Source organism: Myotis myotis, unplaced genomic scaffold (genome assembly GCF_014108235.1).
Source record: "Myotis myotis isolate mMyoMyo1 unplaced genomic scaffold, mMyoMyo1.p scaffold_m19_p_6, whole genome shotgun sequence".
Classification (NCBI taxonomy): Eukaryota; Metazoa; Chordata; class Mammalia; order Chiroptera; family Vespertilionidae; genus Myotis; species Myotis myotis.
The window spans coordinates 20,112,437-20,138,367 of record NW_023416368.1 but is presented as its reverse complement, the minus strand read 5'-3'; the positions used below and the strand labels follow the sequence as shown (position 1 = coordinate 20,138,367).

At 49.6% G+C, this 25,931-nt stretch overlaps 1 protein-coding gene across 4 annotated transcripts in view; it reads right to left on the bottom strand.

Annotated features, from left to right (window-relative positions):
• FAT2 (FAT atypical cadherin 2) overlaps window positions 1-2,656 on the bottom strand; it is a 71,273-nt gene extending 68,617 nt beyond the window's left edge. For all 4 annotated transcript variants that reach the window (XM_036313198.1, XM_036313196.1, XM_036313197.1 and 1 more), the window contains exon 1: window positions 2,512-2,656. The gene's annotated coding sequence lies outside the window, so the exon portion shown is untranslated. The remainder of the gene's footprint in view (window positions 1-2,511) is intronic.
• Window positions 2,657-25,931: the final 23,275 nt, after the last annotated feature.

The following is a 25,931-nucleotide window of genomic DNA, read 5'->3' as shown; positions in this document are numbered from 1 at the left end:
GGTTGGACTAATGCTTAGTCCCTGTAAGTGACAGTTCTCATCTATGACTTAGAAATGAAGATTCACTCATTCTCTCAACAGATATGCAATGAGCTTCTTGTATGTGCCAGGCATGCTAGACACACGTGCATGCCTGAGCAACACCTAGTAGAAGAGAATATATCAAACAAAGAATATACAAATAACTAAAATTCCAACTGTGATGTGTCTGAGGGAGAACTTTAGGGTGCTGTGGGTGATCTCCACCCCCGGGGGAGCAGGGGAAGCCCCGTGATGACTTCACCGATGACTGCGAACATAGTGAATAAGGCCCTGAGAACTACATTTAATTCTCACACCAGTTCTCTGAGAAAAGGACTATTATTATCCTCATTTTTCAGGTGAGGAGGCTGAGCATTAGAGAAGCTGTAGCCCAGGTCACACACGAATACTTTCCAGGATTTGGACCCACACTTTTCTTTGTATGCCTGTCTAGAACCCCATTATGCATGGAAGCATTCATACCAAGAGTCATAGAAATAGTAGCACTGGGGTTCTGGGCTAGCTGAGCTTGTGCTGGGACCCACGAAGCAGGGGAGCTCCCAGAGGCTCTGCCCGTCCGATCCTGAAGAAATCCAAAAGGCAGGGCCCGTCCGGAGCTCAGGAAGACCCCTGAGTGTACCTACCTTGTTGCCCCAGCACACACTGCTTTTCTCTCAAGCTGCCCCACATTCTCTCTCGCCTGACCCCACGTGGCCAGCAGCAATGCCGGTGCCATGGCCTGTCGTGCGGCAGCCGGAAGGAGACTTTCCAGGCGGAGGTGAGTTCAGAGCAGAGTGTGCAGAGAGTGGAGCAGGGGATGGGTGTAGAGGCAGCTCAGGAACAGAGGCAGCCCGGCAGCCCCTCCCATAGAAAGCACAGGCCCGGCTGACGTGTCACACTGGGAACATCAGTGTCCTTCTGGGTCTGGTTCCCTGAGTCCCTAAGGAGGCCGCTAAGAGTCATGGAATCAGTGGGGAGCCCAAGAGAGACCTTCACTCCCTCTAGTTATTCCCCCATTTTTCAGATGAGGGAACTGAGGCCCCGGATGCTCACGGAATAGGGGCCCCTCTCTTTGGGCTAGCCAACATCGTACACTCAGCTCCTTCCTGCCAGAGAGTAACCTGGGCTCCTGGGGGATCCAAGCTGCCGCTACTGACTAGGGACGTTAAGCCCCTTGGGTTCCTCGCCCGCAAAATGCAATCATTCCTGCTCTGCCTACCTAACAGGCTTGTCAGGGTGAATCGATTAATTCCGGCTCTTAATAATCCAACCACCTTTATTTTACAAGTAAGGAAAAAGGCCCAAAGAAATAGTCCGAGGCCACAGAGCCTGTGAGTCACAGAGACGCAAATAATGAAATTCTCTTTTCACCTTGCCTGCTTTGAAAACTCAAAAATTTTCAAATGACTGTGCATACTCAGCCCAGGCCCCCAGCACAGAAAGTATCCAGCGCATGTCAGCTGTAATAATAGCTGTTGGAACTGTCCTGCGTGGAGGGCACTGCCAACCTGCCCGGGCTCAGCTTCCCACCTGTGCAACCAGCTGAGGCACAGAAACACTGGAGTCCTGAGCCCAGGCACCAACTCCAGAGTGTGGCTGGGGGCAGAGGCAGCCTTCCGAGCCTTCAACACACCTTTGCACAGCCCACTGTTCCCCACGGTGGGGCCGGTAGCACGCCCCCTGCTCCCCAGTAGAGGGCTGAACTCTGGCCTGGTGGCTCTGCTCAGCGTTCCACTCCAGCTCTCCTGCCTCCAAAGATATGCATCGGATTCCTGCTTCCCCCAAGATGGGAGAACAGAGCTGCCCCCACTCCCCCCACCCAACCCCAGTGTCGCCTCTGGTGCCTTGAAGACTCACAGCCTTTCACAGCCCTGTGAGCACCCCATTTCACAGCCAGGAAAGCTGAGGTTCTAATCCGGGTGAGCTAAAGAGTCACAGGAGAGCCAGGGCTGGCAGGTTATTCAACTGTCCCTCCGCGCCCCCTCCCCCCCTCTGCCTTACCAGGTGGCATTATCTGTCATAGGGCCCCTGTGCGCCCTGGATACACACAGCAGCCAGCACCTCTCCTTTCCCTGGCCCCAGCATTTCTCCTAAAACCACGGAGAACATGGCCCTCAAATCTCCCTGAAGGCTCATCCCCAGAAAGCCCAAGCAGGGGATTCCATTCTTCCCGGGACAGGAGTCCAACTTTCCATTCATGCAAATATGACCTTGCTCCTCCATGAGATCAAAGTCCTAGCCTTGTCCATTCCTGAGCCCCAATCCCCCGGCCCCAGACTCAGGCTGCTACATCTCTGGCTTCATTCAGTGTACCTGGGCGATCTAAGGCCCAGGTGTCCCTGTCCTACCCCTCCATGTGGCCTCGGTCACGTCCTGGTTCTGTCCCCACTTGCTAAGAGTCCCTAATACCCGCCTTCTCTGGGACAAGGCACAAGAACGGATTTGCTTTGCACCCCCTCCCCCAACTTGCCATCCGCCAGCAGTTCTTACCTGTGCCCTTCAGGTAGGGGAGGGTACCCGGCTGGGCTGCTGGGCTGGAGCCCCTTTTGCTAGCAATTCACTAGCAGCAGGGGCTGACAGGCTCCGGAGAGAGGTGCGGAGAGGGAGCAGGAAGGCGCACACTGCACTCTGAAGAGGCTGCTGAGAAAGTTGGAGTAGGTGTGTCCCAGCCCAGGAGGAGGAGGGAAAAGGAGGTGGGAGAATTGAGGCGGATCATCCCCTCCTGCCAGCTCTCCGTCTCACTGAGAGGGAGGGAGGGAGCCAACTGGGTTGTGGCCCAGAACTCACGGTGGGGAATCGAGTCTTGGAAAATGACGGCTGGAAAGCTGCTGAGAAATCAGGCCCATCTCCACCTCCCTTCTCAGTTTTACAGGGATCAAGGGAGACCCCAGACAGGTAGTGCTTGCCCCAGGACACACAGAGACCATGGCAGGACTGGGAGAGGACCCAGGCTGCTAGCTCTCCGGCCCTGCCCTCCCCCACGCTACAGATCTGAGAGACAACCAGTCACCCCTCCGCCCAGCACCTGGTTCCAAACCCTGGCACTGCCATGTCCTGTCTCAGTAACCTTGGGTGAGTGACTTCATCAGAGCCTCAGTTTCCTTTTTTGGAAAAGATGGAGGCAGTAACTCCTACCTCACAAGGTTGTTGTGGGGGTTGGAACAGATAAAGTTGGTGGAAAGCATGTAGCAGAGAAAGTCCCTCATAAAAGGTAATTCTTCTTATCCTGTTATTGGCTGTGACTCCCTCCATAAACAACAGCCTCTCTGAGCGCTGGCTTCTCTGAAATGGGGGAACAAGAATCTCTACTTCCTACGGTCGTGCAGATTCATGAGACAGATGATGTGCGTAAAGGGCAAAGCACAAAGCCTGGCATCTCGCTGGGAACGAAGACATCTTAGTTTTGACATATTTTACAGGCTGCCTCTCTGCTCTGGCTTCCCAAATATTCCAATGTGCTCCCCATGTTGAGAACCAATGTTTTAAGGGAAGGGAAGAAGAATTAGAAAATAGCGCTCGCTCCCTCTCTCTCTCTCTCTCTCTCTCTCTCTCTCTCTCTCTCTCTCTCTCTCTCTCTCTCTCATTGCCACTCTTTTTGTTATAGATGTATTCATTTGCTTGTTTCTTGTGCACACACAGGTAAGGCCCTACACCTCCCCTTTTCCAGGCACTGGGCCAGGAACTGGGGACTTAGAGGGAAATGAAATAGTTCCTGCCCCACAGAGCTGAAATCGGCTCTGCAACCATCCTGTCTAATTCCCTTTTTTCCCCCAGAACTTGCAGCCCCTCTGCAGCTTTCCTGGCAAATAAGTGAGTCTTTGCTTGCACACCTCTAATTACAGGGAGCTCATTACCTCTCCCAGAGGTCAGTTCTGATTGTTAGTAATTCTGCTTTATGTCCGTGAGCAGCCATCCTTGAACCCGGTTAATACTCAAGAATTCTACATGTTATTACTGTTAGTATAAACTATGTGTTCCAAGGCAAATGACTTAGATTTGCAAAGTCTCTGTTTCCTTATTTGTTAAATGGACTCACAACCCCCGGGGCCACTCAGAACAGATCTACTTCTTCTACCATGTGACAGAAACTGAAGCTGGATCGGTGGTCTCAGACTGGTTTCCTAGAAGTTCAAGCCGGACCCTATGGATAAGGGGAACCGTTAAGGTTCATGAGGCTCTTGGCTGCGTCCCAGCTCTCGGAATATGTTCGTTCACGAGCTGCTGCGGCTCTGTGGGCTGTGCCCCGCCGACCTGTCACTAGCAGCAGGGATGACCACGGGTGTCAAGCAGGCTGCTGCGGTGTGCTGCCCGAGGTGCCCAGAGGAACTCCCTTCGAGGAAGACTCTCCCAGGTCCCCTCCCCCAAGCTGCCTCAGCCCTGCATGAGAATCCTAGGGGTTTGCAGTGTGAGGGGAGCTACTGCGATCCACTCTCCACTCCGGTGGGAAGGCCACCCTGGGTAATTATCCACTTGGCTGATTGCCGCCCAAGTCCCCGAGTCTGGGCCGGTTAGGCATTAACCTGAGGGAGGGTGGCTGAGCAGCCCCTCGAGCCCTCTGACTAGTCATGTGTGGAGTGGCAGGCGACTGTCTTCCTTCGGGGCCCCCATCTGGGCCAAGGGTGGCCTCCAGCCTGCCCAGGGCAGGGACTGTCCCCCTGGGGGGCAGGAGAAAGGGGGAGGTGAGTGTTGGGATGGGTTGCAGAATCCCATAATGCTACCGGCATTCATCCTCTCCTCTCCTCTCCTGACCCAGGCCCTAATCCCTCTCCTCCCTGCTGGCCCCAGGACCCAGCTGGGGGAGCTGCTGGCCTCTAGTCCCTCATGCACCAGGAGATGGACTCCTTAGTGTCTCCCCCATCATGCGTGGAAGCCTCTCATTCCCAGGCCCCTGCTCACAGCCTCCTGGGTATCCGAAATTGTACCTATCGGTCTCGGTACAATCATACGCCACCTCCCCTCTGTGAGCTCCCCCTGACCATGCCCCAGATCTGATTGATTAGTAATAATCCTATATAATAAACACATAATATGCAAATCGACCAAACAGCGGAATGACCGGTCTCTATGATGCGCACTGACCACCAGGGGGCAGACGCTCAATGCAGGAGGTGCCCCCTGGTGGTCAGTGTGCTCCGACAGGGGAGTGCTGTTCAGCCAGAAGCCAGGCTCACAGCTGGTGAGCGCAGTGGCAGTGGCAGAAGCCTCTCCCACCTCTGCTGCAGGCAGGCGGTAAGGAGTGAGGGTTCCTGGACTGTGAGAGCCCCAGACTGCAAGAGGGGATGTCTTACTGCCAGCTTAGGCCTGATCTCAGGGCGGAGGGGAGGGGGGAATCGGGCCTAAACTGGCAGGAGGACATCCTCGAGGGGTCCCAGACTGCGAGAGGGTGCAGGCCGGGCTGAGGGACAACCCCCCTCCCCCAGTGCACAAATGTTGTGCACTGGGCCTCTAGTAATATTAATAATTGCCCATCTTTATGTCAGGCACTCAACTCAGCACTCTGCGGGGATTATCTACTTTCTCTGAACACCACCACAATGGATTAGGTGCTGTTATCAGTCTCTATTTTTCACATGAAGAATCTGAAGCTCACAAAAGTTTTAACCACTGACCCGACATTGCTGGTCTAAACTAAGCTGAGTTTCATACCCTAGTCTGTCTGAATCTAACCACTGAGCTGCACTTCCTGGATCTCTCCTTCCAACCTGCAACCCTCTGGCCGCACTTCCTATTTGACCCTCTGCTTTGTGTCTCATGTCTGTGTGCTCCTCTCTTCCCTTCAAGCCCAGCCCCACTTTATTTTCACCTCCTCAGGAATGTATCTCTGTCCAACCCCGTGGTTCTCAGCCAAGGCTGTACCCCTGGGAGTCAGGGTGTGGGGGTGGGGGCTTCAACAAATCCTGATGCCCAGGCCCCACCCCAGACCAATTGCACGGAACTCTCTGGGGTGAGCCCCACATCAGGGTTGCTACACAGGGGCAGGCATGTTGCAGGCACTAAAGAATTACATCTGATTCTGAATGCCCCATCCGGACCTGTTTCCTGAGCTCAGTGAAGCAGGTATTGAACTCTGGTCTTTAACATCTATCTCTGAGGTTCCACAGTTCCGCTGTTCCCTGCAAGGATGCTGTAGGCTTCTAACGAAAGACCTAGCAAATAGTCGCCGTCCACTCCCCTGCTTGCCTAGGAAAGCCGCGCTCTCCCGTGGACTGGCCGAGCTGTCCCTCCCTGCCTCCTAGGTTTTCCTACTCTCATTGTGGGGTGGAGAGTATACACAGGGGCCTGAGCAGGGATGAAAACTCTAAGCAGGTGGCAAATTTAAGGTGCCCATAGAGTCTGCAAGCACCGATAGTATTATTTTCATTTTTAACAGATTGAACCCCTTTGAGTCCTTCTGGGCCAGGCAAAAGGCTCAGGTTTATTTGGTGAAATTCAGACACACATCATCAGAAACAGCACATCACAGATGCATGTGCAGGGTTGGTTGGCCAATGGCCTGGTTGGCCCAGGACTGAGGGGGCTCCCAGGATGTGGGACTTTCAGTGCTATAACTGGGAGGGTCCCAGGGGAAGGGGACTAGTCGGTGACCCTAGAGGCAGGACCTGCTGCCTTACTGCATTACCCACACCTGTTGCACACCCAGCGGAGGTGCCAAGTGTGTGTGGTCTATCTTGGAAGACCAGCTTGGAGAGAAGATGCAGCTCACTTGGAACAGTGGGCTGATGGACTGGTGACACTGAGACGGTGCGTTCAATGAACATGAAATGCAAACTGTCATTTCCAGGGCCGGGGTTCCTCCGACAGACTGCGTTCTCCCCGGGGAGGGTCACACCGCAGGATGGGAGTGAGGCTGGGAGACAGGTCCAGAACAGAGACCCTGGAGTCTGCTCTGCGGACAGAAAAGGCTCAGAGGCCTGGGTGTCAAAGGGACATGATGCCTTTAAGGAGGATGAAGTCATCGAGGCTGAGGCCACCTGGCTGCTTGAGGGCTGCAGGCTGCAGCCGAGAGGGAGAGGCAGAAGGTGGAAGGCAGGTGGGACGTGGGGGCCGAGCCTGGGATGTCAGCTCTGCGCTGACAGACGGGACCCAGCAGGAGTGGGAACGGCCAGCCCTGGCATTGCCTGGGGTGCCCGGGAATGTAATCAAACACCCAGCAGACCCGCTGGCCATGGGCATCTGGATACCACCGGGCCCTCCAGCTCATCCCGACCCCCAGCTGGCAGTTCTGACAGGCTCCTGCCAGGAGAAGCGTCCGGCCTTGTTGGCCAGGCTGGTGAGCATGAGCTCATCTGCCACCAATCCCGCCCTCCTCAGCCTGCCCCAAACTGGTGCTGGTGGGCGGGGCTCTGTGGTGGGAGCTAATGGAGCCAGGCAGGCCTTCTCAATGGCCTTGGTTAGGTCATCCCAACAGGAAGCCTGGAAGGTGGACTTGAAACAGAATCTCTGATGTTATCCCCACCCTGACCTGCCCCAGACTTGGGGCTTTGATGTGGCCCTGGCCCAGGGAATCGGTACCCTCCCTGGTCCTCTTCTCCACAACCATGAACTACATTCCAGCATCATCTCCCATTTCTCCCTATTGTATGGTAACAACAACAACAACAACTGTGGTGCTAATAACTAAGATTTGTTATAATTTAGGTACATCATTTCATTTAATCCTCAAGTAGATTGTCCTAATGAAGTACTGTTGTTATCATCATTCTCATTTTTGCAGAGGAAGAAACTGAGAGTCAGAGACTTAACTGACCTGTCCACAGTCATCCTCCCCTTAAACGGCACCAGGATGTGGACTAGGTTTTCTGGCTCCCAAACCTGAGCTCTGAGCCTCCACCCTAGTGTTATGCCCCAGCCAGATCACAGGAGTGGGATCCATGAGCAGGCCCACGGGCATCTGCAAGGCCCTGCACTTGATTCAATGCTCTGTTGTCTCTACCTTGCAAATCTCAATTTTAAATACGGTTCTCACATTGTCAAACTGCAGATCAGCCAGTGTACTGCTCCCCAGCCTCAGCCCAGGACCCTCCATCTGCTCATGCGAGGTGTCTACCCAGATCGCCGTCCCCCCACACTTACCTGGCACTGCTCAGTTAGCGTCTCCTCATCTCCCCACCATGCGTGTAGGGACTGTGGGGAGTCTGTGCCCTTGTAGAGCACAGGTTGCTCTGTTCTGGTCTCACAGTGAGGTCAGGACAGGCTGTCACCGTGTGCTCTTCACCCCATGGGCTGCACTCATCGGGGGTGTGGAGCACAGGGTGAGGGCTGTTCTTAAAGTTAGGCAGCTGGATTCAAACCCAGCTCTGCCATCTTGCAGCTATGTGGCCTTGGCTCAGTTACTTAACCCCTCCGGGAAGCAGTTTTCTCACCTGCCAAGTGGAGAGGGGAACGGTTCTTATCTTGCAGGGGTGGGGGTGTCCTCAGGATTAAATAGGTGATGAAGCAGTAAAACACTAAACATAGTGCCGGGGCAAAGTGGCAGTTTCCTGGATCAGTTTAGTACCTGATTTATCCATGAATTTCCTACAGCTCTTTGTGTGCTGCTAATGAAATGAGATAGGTGCAGAGGATGGATAGATGTGAAAGTCCTTTGGAAGTGCCACAGTGTCACGCGTGTGGAGAAACAGGACCTAGTTTTACAGATGAGGAAACTGAGGCCCAGGGAGATTTGCTGGCCTGTTGAGGCCCCGCAGCCCTCCCTCTCGCCCCTCACTGGGTGCTTGGGTCCTGCTGGGTCCGTTCAAGGCCAGCAGGGCAGAGGCCCTGGGGAGCAGGGTCTGCACTCTGCTGCCTGAATTCCAATTCCGGAGGCAGCTCTGGCAGCCCCACCAGCCCTGTCTCCTCGGCAGCACATTGCAGACATTCTGCCCAGGCTAGAGAGAGGCTGGCCCTGAGGGAGGAAACCCCGGAACCTTGGCCTAGCCCGGGAGAGAGGCCTTTGTCGCCCAGGAGCTGAGCGGGGATTGCTGGTCACTCCGATGCCATGGCATTTCAAGCCCTCCTCACTGGGCCGGCCTCAGGCCCACCCAAGGCCCAAGATTCTGGGAGGGTTGTGCAGGGAAAATAGACTAGTAGCCCAGTAGCTGCCTAACTGCGGACTTTGTAGAAATCATCTGGTGGGAGTGGAGGCCAGGGGCTAAATGCTCATCCTAGGCCCCCCGACCATGGAGGGGCCCAGGACTCTGCATTTCTAAATGAGCCTCCAAGAGGCTGATTCAGTCCACCGTGTAAATGATAGATGAGGAAGCTAAGGTCAAGAGAGGGAAGGGATTGCCCGCAGTTACCCAGCAACGAGGAGCCACTGCCCTGCTGGAAACAGGAGGGGCTCAGAGGCAAACTGCACAAGGGCAGAGGAATCCAGGAAGGGAGGAGGGCTGAGAGCAGAGCAGCTCAAAGTTAGAAAGATGGGAGTATTTGCCCCTTCTCCTCCCATCCCCGCCCCCTGCCTCCTCCCCCACGGAGGCTGCTAACTGGCCTAACTCAGGGGGCATGGAGCCCCAGCCTCTCGCACTCTGGCTCTGAATATCACTGTGTGGTCCTCCCGACCCCCGACCCCCCACCCCCGACTGCACTCATCAGGGGTGTGGAGCATGGGGTGAGGGTTGTTCTTGAAGTTAGGCAGCTGGATTCAAATACAGCTCTACCATGTTGCAACTGTGTACAACCTCTGGACATCCATCCCTCCTCCATCTCTCCTCTTCTAGCGGCTTTCCTTTTCCTATCACTGTGTACAAGAGAGAGCACTACTTGGAGTAAAACATCCTGGGCTCAAGTGACAACAGAGTCACTGCCATGCTGGGTGGTCTTAGACCAGTTCCTTACCCTCTCTGAGCTCAAGTTACTCATCTGCACAATAGTGGACTAGAGCAGCTTTTCTCAAAGTGCAGTTCATGGATCAGCTCCACAGAAGCCCCCAGAAACTTTGCTAAAATGCAGATTCTCAGACTTCCAATCAGATAAAATGGGTGGAAAATTTTGGAGAAATCTTATTTAAAATTTGCATTTAGACAAGTAATACATGATATAGTTTCCTTATAAAATAACAAAACATTACATTAAAAGCTAAAGCTCTCTTTGCCGGTGCCACCAATTGCCTTCTCCAAAGGCAACCAATGTAATCGTTTTCATACACAAATATACCACCAGTATGAAATACAGGGTGGGGCAAAAATAAGTCTACAGTTGTTCATATAAAAAATAATGCAATAATCAATAGACAATATACAAGAATAAACTCTATGTTTTGCATCCTCACAACTGTAAACCCACTTTTGCCCCACCCTGTATATAGCATTTGGGGGTTTGTTTGTTTTGGGGAGGTGGTTGTTAAGACAGTATCTTGTGTGTCATTCTGCAACTTTTCTCTCAACAGTATCTCAACAGGGTTGGACAGGAGCGTTTTCATGGAGTACACGTACATCCACTTTACGCTTCTAGCCCCAGGGTTATTCTGGGGCTCACCTGGGTTTGGTTTGAGAACCTCTGAGCTAGATAAATTCTCACATCACATCTTATGAGTCTGATTTTGACACAGGATAGTGGAGGGGCAGTGGGACATCTCTCAGGGATGAGAGGATGTCCTACCTAAATGGAGTGGCCTTGGCGCTTGAAGCTGGACTCCACTGCTCAGATAGTCCCTGTCAAGGGTGTGGTCCCCTGGGATCCAGCCTAGCTGCTAGGGCCTCCTACTTCCCTTCCTTAGAACCCTCAGGCCACTCCCTTCCTCCCTTGCCAGCCCTTGATCACCCTGATGTCATCTCTGCAGGTGAGGCTGACTCAGGCTCTCTCTGCCACCCCGAGGGCAGCTGCCCTGGTTTTGGACGGGGCCTGACTGGTTTGGCTTGGGGGGGGGGGGGGCGGGCGACCCCTGGTTTCCTAATACCTCCTCTCTGGGGACCTTCAAGCACAAACCCTCTGGCTCTGTGAGGAACCCAGGAGCTGTCTGGGTCCTGAGTAGTGACATGCTCTTCACTGTCCTCAAGGTTCTGCCACAGCTGTGGGACCTCGACAAGCCCCCATCCTTCTCGGGGTGTTCCTCTCCCTGTCTGTAAAATAAGATGGCACTCCTTCATTTCTATGCCTGGAAAGAGCATCTAGTGAACAAATCTATGCAAGATTTGTAGAATGAATAAAAGTTGAAAAGTCTTCCAACTCTAAGGACTGTGCATTCAGGCCAACCAGTGGAACAAAATGCATACCATGTGCATAGCCCTAGACTGGGAACTGAGGGGGTTAGAACCCTGGGAAAGACATGCTCCTTGCAAACAGTCTAGTCATCCAGTTGATGAATATTTCCCTGCAGTTCAGCATGGGGCAGGAGCGGAGCCAGGTCAAGGCAGTAAAGAAAGACAAGGGGTCTACTCACAAGTGATCAGGGAAGAGTGTGAATCAGGAGAGAGGCAAGTGGAGGTCATGGTCACAACAGACTAAGGGTCCTGCAAAGAGGTCAGAGGAGAAAGTGACAGTGGGAAGATGGGGTATATGGAGAGTAGAAGCAGGGAAGGGCATGTGCCACAGGGCAGGCTCTACATAAATGTTTGCTAAAGTGAATAGACAGATTATTATAGGGACCAAATCATGATAAGTGGATACAAGAAATAGAGCCCTAGCCAGTTTTGCTCAGTGGATAGAGCATCCGCCCACAGACTAAAGGGATTCAATTCCAGTCAAGGGCACGTACCTTGGTTGCAGGCTCAATCCCTGGCCCTGTTTGGGGTGTGTGTGGGAGGCCACTGATCGATGTGTCTCTCTGTCTCTCCCTCTCTTTTCCACTCTCTCTAAAAATCAGTGGAAAAATATCCTTGGGTGAGAATTAACAACAACAACAAAAAGAAATAGATGAGTGTGTTAAACAGATGACAGATAGAAATTAGCTGATGAAAGTAAGCTAGCAATACATTGATGGATGGACACACGGATGGATAGATGGATGAATAGATAATGGACAAATGGATTGGCAAGCAGAGAGACAGACAGATAATCTTGGTCCAGAATCATTGGATTTAGGGCCAGATGTCCAAGTTTGGTTTGGGGCCCTTCTGCTTACTGACTTGTACTGGCCACGTGACCATAAGGATTTTGTGCTGAAAACAAGAGATGACCAGAAAATTATGAGAGTAATTAGCAGATGAGAGGGAGCAAATCTAAAGGACTTCTCAGCCCTAGATATACATCAGTAGCACAATGTATACCATTCACAACTGGTATGTAAAGTGACTGACAGAGGAATAGACGTAGGAGCTGGAATTTATATTACACAACAGTAGCTCCTACTCCATGAAGTAACGGGTGAGCAAACTGAGGGCCTGATGTTGGGGGTTGTTTGAGCTCAGTGTCTGGCTTACTTTTATCTCATCATCCAAACCACGCCCCTCCTCCCTGAACAGAGCACCTTCTGCTGGGATTCTGAGCTCTGCTTCCCTCCTCAAAATCATGGTGATATCCCAGCCTCAAGGTCAGTATCCAGAGCCTGACAAATGCGGTTCAGGGGTCCCACCTCTGTCCCCTAAATCAGAGTACTTTGACATGCCCAGGTTGATGAGACCACAGTCCCCGGTGATTGTTCATGAACTACCTGCTCATTTTGCTGCTGCTTGCCCAGGTTCACTGGTTGGAGTCTGGCAGGGTCGAGACTTGAACCTGGCTCTCCTGCTGCCTGCCTATTCCAGGGCCTCCTGCCCACAGGCAAAGAAGTGGCCCAAATGACCTCTCCATGGCCTTAGGCTCAGGGATTTCAGACTCCTCAGCAGCTCCCAGACACAAGACGCTCCAGTTGCCTGAGGATTTCGAGCTAAGCCCTCCAGCTTTCACCGGGCTGCTGCTGGGATCGTTGAAAACCAGGGGATGAGGGAGGCCTAATGGAGCTAAGTGGTTCTTGTTCCTCCTCCCATCTGGCTGCTGCCCAGATGGAGGCCACACTGATGCCTACACTGAAGTGCCAGGCGTGGAGCCCTGGGGGCCAGGCAGGAGGAGTCGAGCTGCTCAGTGCCCACAGAAACCCGGTTGAGGGCAGCTTGCTCGGGCCTAGCGGCTCATTGGAATCACCTGTGGAGCTTTGCAGCTTTGGGGTGAGACTCTAGTTTCAGTGGTTCTCAACCTTGGCTGCACATTAGAATCACCGGGGAATATTTTTAAAATCCTGATTTGTGGGCCTCACCCTCCGGAAATTCTGTTTCTTTGTTACTAATGTTGTGGCTCCACCCCATCACAAAGAAATAGAATTTCTGGAGGATGAGGCCCAGAAATCAGGATTTTAAAAAGATTCCCAGGTGATTCTAATGTGCAGCCAAGGTTGAGAACCACTGCTCTAGTTTTTTAATTTTGCAAATGAAGAATATGTGGTTAACCAGAGAGGGTAAGAAACTCGCCCCTCAATTCACGTCAACACACCCTGTTGGGCAATGGGGGTGGAGTGGTAAACAAGACCCCCACACTGCAAGCTAGTGACAAAAATGGAAGTAGAATCCTTTCCCAGCTTACACTTCTTTGCACTTTACTCTTCCATCCCTTCCTTCACTCACTCACTCAGCAAATATTATGAAGCCCCTTGCAGAGGCCACACTCTGCCCTGGGTGCAGGCAGGAGTGAGTAAGACAGACAGACGTCCCGCCTTCCTGACCTTCCACTGGGAGGAAACAGAAAACAAACACACCAGCTAATCAATCTGCATGATGTGAGCAAGCTGTGTTCTCTAGAGAAAAGAGCAGAGAAAGGGCCGCAGCAGCTCGGAACTAACTGCTCCAGCAGGGCGGTCAGGGAAGGCCACTCGGAGAGGTGACCCGGGAGGGCACCCAGAGTGGCAGGGAGCCGGCCACACCGGTCAGAGAGGAAGCAGTCCAGGCAGAAGGAAGAGCAGCAGCCAGGCCATGTTTCATGCTACGTCCAAGACCCAACCCCTTTCTCCACTCTGAACCTGGGGAACCACAGCCTGGAAGAGAGCTTGAGGTATTTACCTTTTTGGTTTTTGTTCTGGTTTTTGCTCGGTTGGTGTCCGTGGGCTGTACTAGATGGAAGCTCTGAGAGAGGAGGCGCTGTGGGGTCTTGCTCACCACGCCACCCCATTGCCCAACTGGGCATGCGCTGATGTGAATTGAGGGGGAAAGTGGTAGGGGAGGGAATTCTGGTGAAGATGTGGAAAGTAAGAGTGTTTACCTCTAAGTACTCAACTGACAGTAAATGAGACTCTGCAAGATGCCAGTTGGTTACCAAAAAGTAACAAAGCCTCCCTCTTACCTGCCATAATTGCTCCACTTAATTCATTAAAGGATTATCCCAAGATGGGAGGGGGGGTGGAGGCCGACCTGGGAGTTCTGGCAGCAGCACAACCTCCTCCAAGACAACAGGGAGACCCCAACTGTGGAAAACAGTCAGGTCGGGGAGGCAGGGAGGCCTGGAGGCCAGGTTCTAGTCCTGTCCCTGCTCCTGAGAGACCGTGTGACCTCGGACAGGTTTCCTCCCCTCTCTGGGCCTCACTTCTCTTCTCTCATCTGTGCAATGAACGAGGTGGGCTAAAGAGTGGTTTCAAACTATGCTTGATGAAGCCTTAGAGTCCCAAAGAGGGGTTCTTAGGGGCTGCTTTGGGGGAAGGGGCAGTAGAAGGTAGACGGGACAGATAGAAGTGACACCCCACTCTTTTCAGCCAGAATGGCCCTACTGGAACCTGTTTCACACTCTGGGTTTCTTCATAAGCAGGTGATATGCACAATGATAATGAAAATAAATACTGAGCCCTCACACGTTGCTGGGCAGATTATATGTGATAATTCATATGAAATGCTTAGCGCAATAACCCGGTCAAGTACTTGTATCTCAATTTTACAGATGAGGAAACTGAGGCGCTGAGCCATTAAGTAACTTATTTAGAGTCTGATCTGTGATACAAATGCTTGTAGTGAGGCCCCTGCATCTTCACTTTTAACCCTCCTTTGATTAATCGTACAGATGCTTTGTATTAAACTGACAGGCTCGTGGGGGCTCTACTTTGTACTAACACTGTGCCCTCGAGTGCCTCAGGGGTTATTGAAGGAGATAATGCACATGAGATGCTTAACATAGTGCATGGCTGATGGTAAAGGCTCAATAGTCATTAGCCATTATTATGATTATTAGCATTTTCACTTCATGTGAAGACTGATTCCACTTCTAAAATGTGTTTGGGAAGAACTGGAGTAGCTGATTCCTAAAGACCTTCCAGCCCTAGTGTCACCTTCTCAAAGGGAGGGATGGTGCTGTGGGCGGGCAGCACCCCGCTTCCCGGGAGGTGCTGGCCAGTAAAGACATTTCTGCCAGTTTTTACAAAATGAGAAAAAGGACAAGCCAGTGAGATTTCATCAAGCTCACTTTATTTCATTTAAAGGATTGTCCTTGAATCAGAGATGACAACCCATCTAACAGTAAAAATGCTTGGTGATCTTTGAACACTCGCTATGTCCCGTACACCTCACACAATGTTCTCGTTTAATCTCCACATCTCCATATCATTGAGGAAACTGAGGCCCAGCACTGTCACCTAATTGTCTCGGGTCCACAGCTAGAACTCACACTGCAGACGTTGGGACACCAGAGCTCTGTGCTCTTGACCAATATGCTGTCTGTCCTAACAGCTTTATTGAGATACTAGAGGCCTGGTGCACAAAATTCGTGCACTCGGGGAGTGCGGGGGAGGTTGCAGGCCAGGCTGAGGGACCCCACTGGTTCAGGATTGGGGTCAGGGAGGGATGTGGGAGGTTGGCCAGCGGGGAGGGATTGCAGGAGGGCTCCAGGGTGTATGCAGCCCATCTCGCTCAGTCCCAATCCACCGGACCCCAGCAGCAGGCTAATTTACCAGTCGACTGTCTGCCCCCTGGTGGTCAGTGCACATGATAGCGAGCGGTTAAGCGGTCTTAGCATATCATTAGCATATTACTCTTTGATTGGTTGAATGGCCGGCCGGACTACCAGACACTTAGCATATTAGTCTTTTATTATATAGGATAATTTACATAACATAAAGTCAACCCATTTGAAGTGTGCGAGTCAATGACTTTCAGTTTATTTTCAGAGTTATCCAATGACCACCATAATCTAACTGTACAACATTTTCATCATGCCAAAAAGAATCCTCATACCCATTACCAGTCATTGCCCAGTCCCCATCCCTCTACCTCCAGCTCCTGCCAACCACTAATCTACTTTCTGTCTCTATAGATTAGCCTATTCCGGACATTTCTAATGAATGGAATTACATATACTGTATGTGTTCTTTTGTTACTGGCTTCTTTCACTGGGCATAATGTTTTCTGAAGTTCATTCATGCAGTAGCATGTATTAGAATTTCATTCCTTTCTATGGCTAAATAAATTCCACTGTATGGGTATACCCTGCTTTGTTTATCCAATCATCAGTTGATGGTCATTTGGGCTTTTTCCATTTTTTAGCCATTAGGAATAATGTTGCCATGAAATTTGTGTATGCGGGTTTTGTTTGTTTCTTTGTTTGTTTGGAGGGGGGTTTGAAAACGTGTGTTTTCATTTTTCTTGGGTAGATATGGAGGAGTAGAGTGGCTGGGTCATCTGGTAACTCTATCCTTAATGTTTTGAAGGATTGCCAAACTGTTTTCCAAAGCAGCCATTTTGCAATCCCTCTAGCAGTGTATGAGAGATCCAATTTCTCTACATCATTGCCACACTTGTCATTATCTGTCTTCTTGATTATAGCCATCCTAGTAGGTGTGAAATGGTACCTCACTGTGGTTTTGATTTGCATTTCCCTAATGACTGAGGCTATTGAACATCTTTTCATTTGTTTATTGACCATTCTTGAATCTTCTTTGGAGAAATGTCTATTCAAATCTTTTGCCCATTTTAAAATTAGGTTATAAAAGTTTTTATCCTGATACAACTTTACTATCATATATATAATTCTGGTACAACTTTACTATCATATAAATAATTTGCAGATATATTTTTTCCATTTTGTGGGTTGTCATTTCATTTGCTCGATGATGTCATTACAAATACAAAAGTTTTTAATTTTGACGATGTCCAATATATCAATTTTTAAAATTGCTTATTCTTTAGGTGTTGTATCTAGGATATCACTGTCTAATCCACATTTGTAAAGATTCATCCCTACATTTTCTAAGTATTTAATAGTTCTTTAATTTAGGTCTATGGTCCATATTGAGCTAAGTTTTGTATATAATGAGATACAGGGGTCCAAATTCACCTTTTGCATTGCATAGTCAATTGTCCCAGCACCATTTGTTGAAAAGACTCTTCTTTCCACATTGAATTTTCTTGGTACCCTTGTCAAAATCAATTGACCATAAATGTAAGGATCTATTTTTGGACTCTCCATTATCTCCCAGTGACTTATATGCCCATCCTGATTACTACAGCTTTGTAGAAAGTTTTGAATTGAGGAGGTATGAGCCCTTTAATTTTGTTCCTTTTTATTTTTTTCAAGATTGTTTTTGGCTTTTCTGGGTCCTTTGCATTTCCATATGAATTTTAGAATTAGCTTATTAAATTCTGCAAAAAAAAATATTTAGGTCCCACTTTTTTTTAAAATATATTTTATTGATTTTTTACAGAGAGGAAGGGAGAAAGATAGAGAGTTAGAAACATCGATGAGCGAGAAACATTGATCAGCTGCCTCCTGCACATCTCCCACTGGGGATGTGCCTGCAACCCAGGTACATGCCCTTGACCGGAATCGAACCTGGGACCCTTCAGTCCGCAGGCCGACGCTCTATCCACTGAGCCAAACCGGTTTCGGCATTTAGGTCCCACTTTTAAGAGAGTTCTTTCACTTATGAAAGAGGCAATAGAACACAATAACTAAATTACCTTATTTGACAAAGAAAATAATCTTATATTGGGCCCCAAAAATGGTGGGGAATTTTGCCAGTCTATGAAATCCAAAAGTGACTTAGAAAGTCCTGGAGAATGGGCCTGATTTTGAGGTAGGATAGAGTGTGCACTGCTGAGGAGGAGGGGAAGATGGAAGAAGACGATGGCATCAAGGAGGGATGGAGGAGCCCACCCGGGCCCATGTCCGATGTTCAGATGTAGCGAATACTGACTGAGCACTTACCTTGAACTAAGCACTTTACATGCAGCATCTCGTTTATGGTAACTCAGTCTTGAGTTCACCACAGTCTTGAGTTCACGTTGTAGTCGCTTGTTTAATTGCCTAACACAGCACTGTTGAATAGAAATATCATGTGAGTCACACATGTGATTTTAAATTTCCAGGAGCCAAATAAAAAACGTAAGAAGAAACAGGTGAGATTCATGCTGGTAATATATTTTTATTTAACTCAATATATTCAAAATATTATCATTTTCAACATGTAATCAATATTTAAACATTTATTAGTGGGATATTTTTCATTCTTTTTTCTTACTAACATTTTAAAATCCAATGTGTTTTTATACATGTTCAGCATATCTTGACTTAAATGCTAAATTTTCATCATTAATATTTGACCTGTATATAGATTTCACAAGTTGAAAAAGTAGCTTCCCATTCCAGGGTTTGATTTAAAAAAAAAAAAAAAAAAATACCTAAAAGTGAACCAAGTATCTGCTTTTAAATTTAAATTAGTAAAAATTAAATAAAATTTAAAATTCAGATCCTCAGTCATAGTAACCAGATTTCAAATGCTTGGTAGCCGTGGGTGGTTAGTGACTATCTCATTGGACACGCAGGCCAACACTCCTGTTACCTCCTGTATCATGAAGGCAGTGACGAAGTCAGCTCGTTTACCACAAAACCCCTTGAACTGTGTGGGCAGATAGTAGGTATTCAATAAACACATATTGAATAATGCATGAATGGATGAATCGATGAGCAAATTGAGCTAATGAACAAATGAAATAACTAGTAAACAACTAAGTGAAACTAACTAGGTCAGATGCCTACAGCTAGTGTCAAGGAGGGAATTCAAAGCCAGGTCTGACTCATTCCCAAATTATTGGCTGCACGAAACATATGTGGGTATAGGAAAGGAAGACAGAAGCCTGGGCCACCGAGCCAGGGATCACCAGGATGCCCACAGTACCCTGCCAGGCTCCAAAGGCTCCCTTTTGCCCACCTGTCCTCCCTGACCTGCTGTCCCACCTTCCCCCTGGCCAAGCTGCGGGGGTGTTCCAGGAGCCTAGTGGACCAAAGGCTGGTAGGGGCCGGTGACGCCATGGACATGGTGACAGCCAGCCACACCAAGCACGAGGGCAGAACCCTGGGCACAGGAAATGGGCACCAGCTGCACAGACAGAGCCCTCATTTGTCTTGAAATCTGCAAGACTGACCTCATATCTGGTCACAAGTCCTGGGGCCGGCCCAAGCCTGGGCCGAGAAGCCAAGGGGAGATTTCAGTTTCAGTCACAGGACTTCAGCTGGAAGGAGTTGGCGGGATCACCTCGTCCAAAACCTTCACTTTGTAGATCAGGAAACTGAGGCCCAGGAAAGGCAAGGCCCGGGCATGGTCGGACGATGGGCTCTTTACAAGGAAAGGCCACATCTTGGTTTTCCTGTTGCTGGTGATACCACTGCTTCCTTTCACTGAAACGATACCAGGTCCGGGCTCTTTTCCAGCCCTGGCAGTCTTTCTGTCCCCCCTGAAATGCCAGGCCCCAGTGTTTTTAGGAAGTTGTCACTATGCCAGGAATTTCCGCTGGTTCTGCTTTGAGCTTTTGCTGACCGTTCTCTCTGCCTGAATTGCCTTCCCTCCCTTGCTCTGCCCTACTTCTCAGCCTGGCTGGATAACACCCACCTTCAAGGCCAGGCTCAACGTCACTGTTTCAGTAAAGTTTCCTGCTCTCACACTGAACCTGCGCACCTCCTCCTGCCCTTATTCCTATTGCATGAGGCCCTCCGTGCTGGCTATGGGACAATGGAGAGAACCAGGTGGCTTCAGGGAACCATGCGGGCACCTCTGTGGCTGATACCCAAGGTTGAAAGGAAGTTATGGAAAATGATTCGCAAGAAAGATGGAGGCTGGCCCTAGCTGGTTTGTCTCAGTGGATAGGGTGTCAGCCTGTGGACCAAAGGGTCCCGGGTTCGATTCGGGTCAAGGGCACAGGCCTTGGTTGCAGGCTCCTCCCAGGCCGGGTTGGGGCGAATGAAGGAGGCAACCAATTGATGTGTTTCTCTCACATCGATGTTTCTCTCTGTCTTTCCCTCTCTCTTCCACTCTTCCTAAAAATCAATGGAAAAATATCCTCGTGTGAGGATTAACAAAACAAAAAAAAAGAGAAGAAAAAAAAAAAAGATGGAGGCTGGATGGCAGAACAGGATGGCTTGTAATCAGCTGATACGTGAGGATGTGGAGGCCCTGCTGTATCTGCCTGGAGGGGAAGTCAGAAGGCCTGGTCCTGGGATGGGGACATTTCTCTGGGGACTCACTGATCCCATTTTCACAAGGAGGGAGAACACAACATGGTGGAAGACATGACCCCTGGCCTCCCAGAGCTTCAGCTCTAGTAGAGGAGACTCACTTACTCACTCACACAGCTAACAAGTGCTGGGAATGTTACCTTGTGCCAGGCACTGTCTTAGGCGCCGAGGATAAAAGCAGGTTTGTGAGAGAGAGTGAGTGTGAGCGTGAGTGTGCGTGTTTGCAGAGGGGAAAGAGTAGGCACTTAGCTATGAATTCTTTCTGTGTGCTAAGTACTGTTCTAAATGCTGGGGCTACAACCGACTGTGGATACGGCAAGTGTGTTCCTGCCTCAGGAAGTTCCTGTTCTGGTGAGAAAGACAGATATTGAATAAGTCATGACAAGTTTGACAAGTGCAGGGCCTTTTATGAAAGGAGAGGAAGGAGCACTGAGGGAACATGCAGCAGGGAACCTATATCTGGTGTCTCCAGGATGAGATGACATTTCATCCATCCCTCAAAGATGCAATGCAAACATTTCAGAGATGAAATGTGAACTGTAAAGTGCAGGGCACTTTGGGAGTGCACCAGTTGGGCACTAAACTTCGATGGGGTTAAAGGGAAGCCCTCTTGCCCTCGCTGGTTGGGCTCAGATTGAAAGGTCCTGGATTCGATTCCAGTAAGGGCATGCACCTCGGTTGCAGGCTCAGTCCCAGGCCCTGGTTGAGGGCACTGTTGGAATCAATGTGACACAACGATGTTTCTCTCTCTGTCTCTCCCTGTCCCTCTCCCTTCCACTCTCTCTAAAAGTCAATGTTGGGGGTTGGGGGTGGAAGCTTAAGGGAAGCCCTCTTGAAGGAAGCAGCATCCAATGCTCACCTACACAGATGTATATTATAAATGGGAACAGATACAAGGAACGATGAGAACCTGTAACTGAGGATCTGAGCTTTCCTGAGGAAGTGATATTTGATCTAAGATCTGAAACGTAAGTGACAGTTAACTGGTGAGAAGTGAAAGACAAGTGTTCCCAGCGATGGGGCCAGCTTGTGCAAAGGCCCTGGGGTGGGAGGGAGTATGGTTCTCTGAGAGCCATTTTCCTCTCCAAGCCCTTTGGCGGGGATCTGCAGGTCAGGTCTGAACCATCAGCAGAAGCAGAGGGCTGGTGCTAGGAGGCCCAGTGTGCTTGCTGTGCTCTCTCCATGGGGCTTTCGGGGCACTGAGCTGTGTCTCCCTCGGCCCTCATCCTAGACTAAGAGCGTCCAAAGAAACTTTACATTTTCATTGAATTTAGCATCATCCCTTTTTTTCTGAAAGGGAGTTGAGATTCAGAGAAAGCAAGGGACTTACCAAGGTCACAGATAACCATGCTAATTGATCACTTACTATGTGCCAGCCACTGTGCTAAGCACTTTACTATTCAACATGTGGTAGAGGCAATTATTGGTCTCATGTGACAAATGAGAAAACTGAGGCTCATGGAAGGGATCTTGCCCAGGGTCACACAGCTAAAAATTCCCCGAGATTTAAAACCCAGGTGGCTGACTTCAGAGCCTACACTCCTATCCAGTGGGACTCGTTGGCAGAACTTGGCAAGAACCCAGGTTCTCTGACATTCAGCCCCTGCTTCTGCCCTTAGACCTGGAGTTCAGCTTGGCATCCCCCTGTGAAGGCCTCCAGGACTGACTGGATGTGGGCAGGTCCACCCCTGATATTGCAGGGCACCAAGCAAGAGTCCAAGGAGAACCCATGGCTCTGGCCCGCCTGCCTTCCCTTCCTCCCCCCTTCCTTCCCACAGGAAGGGGCTTATACCTTTCACCCTAGCTCTGCCCAGTGAACAGCACCAACTTGACACCCCTCAAGCACTCCTGGGGTGCACAGCCTGCCCCTGGAGGAAGGTACCTGCTGCACAGGCCTAGGAAGCTAGCTGGGGGCCTCTGGGCATGAAATTGGATTTGGGTGACCAGAATGTGATCAGGAAGTGGGGTCACAGGCTTGGGTGAACTGTCCCCTTGGTTGCAGAGTGCAGCAGGAGGAGGGGCAGGACAGGGCCCAGTATCTCCACTGTGAGCGGGATCCTAACAACAGACAATTCCGGGGACCCTCTCTCTGCCCCATATGCCCATTTTCCAGATGGATTGATTGGTACATATTTCTTGGGTGCCTAAAAGACATAGAGCCACACCTCCTCCTTGGCCCTTACTTAATAGTGACCCCCCCCCCCCATCAAAATCACCCCATCCCCACCTAGGGTCCTGCCCCGACTTGTGCAAACCACAGGCCTCTGCATTGTGCTAAGGTAGGATGAGTCAGGCTCTGAGCCCTGGGAAGAGGAACTCTGCAGCCCAGATAGGAGTGAATCAGGCAGGAGTGGCTCCCACCCTGATATCCGGCCCCTACTCAGCAAATACCTGCAGTAGCAAGGGCTGTGGGGGAGGGACCCAGGCACCCCTGGCCTTGGGTCAGGCAGCTTGAGAAAGTCTTGTGTAGATGTCGCCTCCAGTGTTGCTGAGACTGCAATTTGCTTATGGAAGAGAATGTAAGAAGGCGGTGTGTGTGTGTGTGTGTGTGTGCACATGTGCATGTTCACGTGTGCACATATCTGTGTGTGATGTGTGTCTGATGTGGGCACATGTCTATACATACATCTACATGTTTCTGTCTGAATGAAGTGTGCAGTATCTACATCTTGTGTGCATGAGTAGGTCGCTCTGCTTATGCGAATGTGGGGGAGGTCTGTGTCTTTGCCTCTGTAACTTAGGGTGTGTCTAAATGCAGCAAGCAGGGGCCTCCCCAAGCTTGGCCGTTGGCAAATGATTCCAGACCTATCGTCTCAACCACTACATTTGACTGTCAGCCCCTTGAGGACAGGCACCACGCCCGATTTTTCTCACTATTGTGAGAACATAGTAAATACTCAATGCATACAGGGTGTCCCCCCAAAATGTATACACACTTTCATAGCTGATAGCTCAATTTTGAAAATGAAATATATTTTAATAAACACTGCATTTATAATTACTCAAAGTGTGTATATACATTGGTGGGGGGGCATCCTATCGATGTTGAATTATTGTCTCAGAGGCCCTCATCTGGCCCGGCTCCCTGGGAAGCTCCAAAAGTCCCAAAAAGGAGGCCTCGTGTGGGAGAGGAACCAAATCCATCCCATTCCTAGCTCAGGACTCAGGTCTCAGCTGACCTCTCCAACCCTCAGACCTTTGCTTAGTGTCCCCTCTGTCCTGGTCAAAAGTCAGGAAACAAAACCCTGAGCTCTGCCATAACCTTGCTGTGTGACCTTGAGAAGTCACTTCCTCTTTCTAGGCCTCGGTTTCCCTATCTGTTCAAAGAGCAGTTGAATGTACAGACCTCAAGGCCACACCCGGTCAGCGTGATGTGATTTTTGCCTTCAAGCCTTTTGCCCTGTGGCCCCTGTCCATTTAGACATTGGGCCAGTTTCCTCTCTCAGATCCCTCTCCTGCTCCTGTGCACCTTCCCCTGATCCCAGCCCAGGAGGTAAGCAGAGGTCCCAGCGCTGTCGCTAGGTTCTCCGCCATGAGTGCCCACTGGTAACCCCCAGGCAGTATAGTTAAGATCACTTTTGCTAAAAACATGCTGGTTGACAGTTATAGACTTGGGAAGGGAACATCTTGGGAAAATGATAATAAAAAAAAAAATGCAGTCCTTTAACATATTGGCCTCTGGGCCTTTGGGGGAGGAAGCATTCTGAGCTCATTTTTCCAGAGAGCTGGGTTGGGGAGCAGCGAGGGAGAAGTATTGCTGATGAATATGCTAAATTTTTACAAAGTATCTGAGGTGGGAATCTTCCCTAGATGTACTGCACGCTTCCCTGCCTCCCCAAACAAAGCTAAACATGATTTCATGTTTATTCGATGACTCAGGGCCATTCGAAAGCATGAATGAGTGAGTTGAGTTTTAATACCATGGTGTTCTCAAGGCCTGGGAAGGTGTGTTAGGCTATTTGCCCCTATACTGAAGGACCAGGCTTTCCTTCCTCATGTTTTATCTTTGCTCATTGACAGCACGTCACTTATTTCAGAAGCCCTTCTCCCTCTATTCTCTATAATAGTGAATCTGCCCGTTAACTACATGTCCACATTGTGTAGAACATTCGGGTATCATCTGTGGGCAAGGGGCTCTCCTATGAGTGAAATACAGGATCGAATCCACTGTGGCTATTCATAAACCTTGTTGTCTTATTAGCTCTGCAATCCTAAAACAGATCTTTCTGTGGCTCAGTTTTCTGACCTATGAAATGGGACTAATAATAATATCTTCCTCACAAAGTTATTGCAACTAGATATAAGGTTATATGCAACTAAAGCACTTGACACAGTGACTGGCATTGGTAACTACTCAGGAGATTTTGTTTGTTTTATTCTTAACTAGCATTCTTGCCTGAGTTTTGGATCAGGGTCATTGCTGGAGAGCTATTTCAGTTCTGCCCGAGTGAAATGACTCATTTGTAAAGAATGTTTTGTGCTGCAAATAACAGAAAATCCAACTAACAGTGGCCTAAACAAGTAGGTGTTTGTTTTTATTATGTTATAAGAAACACACGGGCAGATGGCTTTTGGCATTAACTTAGTGGCTCAGTGATACCTGGACTGGTGGCACTGCAATTCTTTCGGCCTCTGCCTCATGGTCACTGTCTGGCTGCTGCAATTCCAGCCATCACATCCTCTTTCAAGGCATAAAGGGGGAGATGGGGTGATGCTGGCTATGTCTGCTTTCCCAGATGCCCCTTATGTTTCCTTTTGCAAACATATCTCCTTGTTTCCTGGTCTAGAAGTGGGTCAATGGCCACTGTCAGTGAAAGGGATCCTGAAAAACAAGAATCAGGGTGTTATGATTAGCTTAGACCAGTGATGGCGAACCTATGACACACGTGTCAGAGGTGACACGCCAACTCCTTGTTTTGGTTGATTTTTCTTTGTTAAATGGCATTTAAATATATAAAATAAATATCAAAAATATAAGCCTTTGTTTTACTATGGTTGTAAATATCAAAAAATTTCTATATGTGACACGGCACCAGAGTTAAGTTAGGGTTTTTCAAAATGCTGACACACCGAGCTCAAAAGGTTCACCATCACTGGCTTAGACCAAGTGCAACGTCTCTGCTGGGACTTGCCTGTCTCTCCCTGCTCCCTTTCCTCACCAAGGGTTCTTTTAGTGAGGAAGAAAGCAAAATGGGTATTGGGTCAGCAGCTCATATTGCTTATCCCAGTAACTATCATCATTTTATAGGGGGGTCTTAATTAGGAAATTTTGGTTGCAAGAGACAGAAACCCAAATTAGACTGGCTTAAGCAAAAATAAAGGATTGGATAGGTAGAGGATCTGGTAGAAAGGAAAGGAAATATAAAAAGAATAATTTGGCTTTAGGCAAGTCTAGAGCCAAATATGCAAACAACATTGGCAGAAGACAGCCCTTCTCCACCCTTTCTCTGTTTTTCTTTGCATCTGCTTAATTAATAATCAGGTAGATTCTCCTCACCTGATGGTCCCTAGGCTCTCCAAGCTCTCATTCTCCCAGG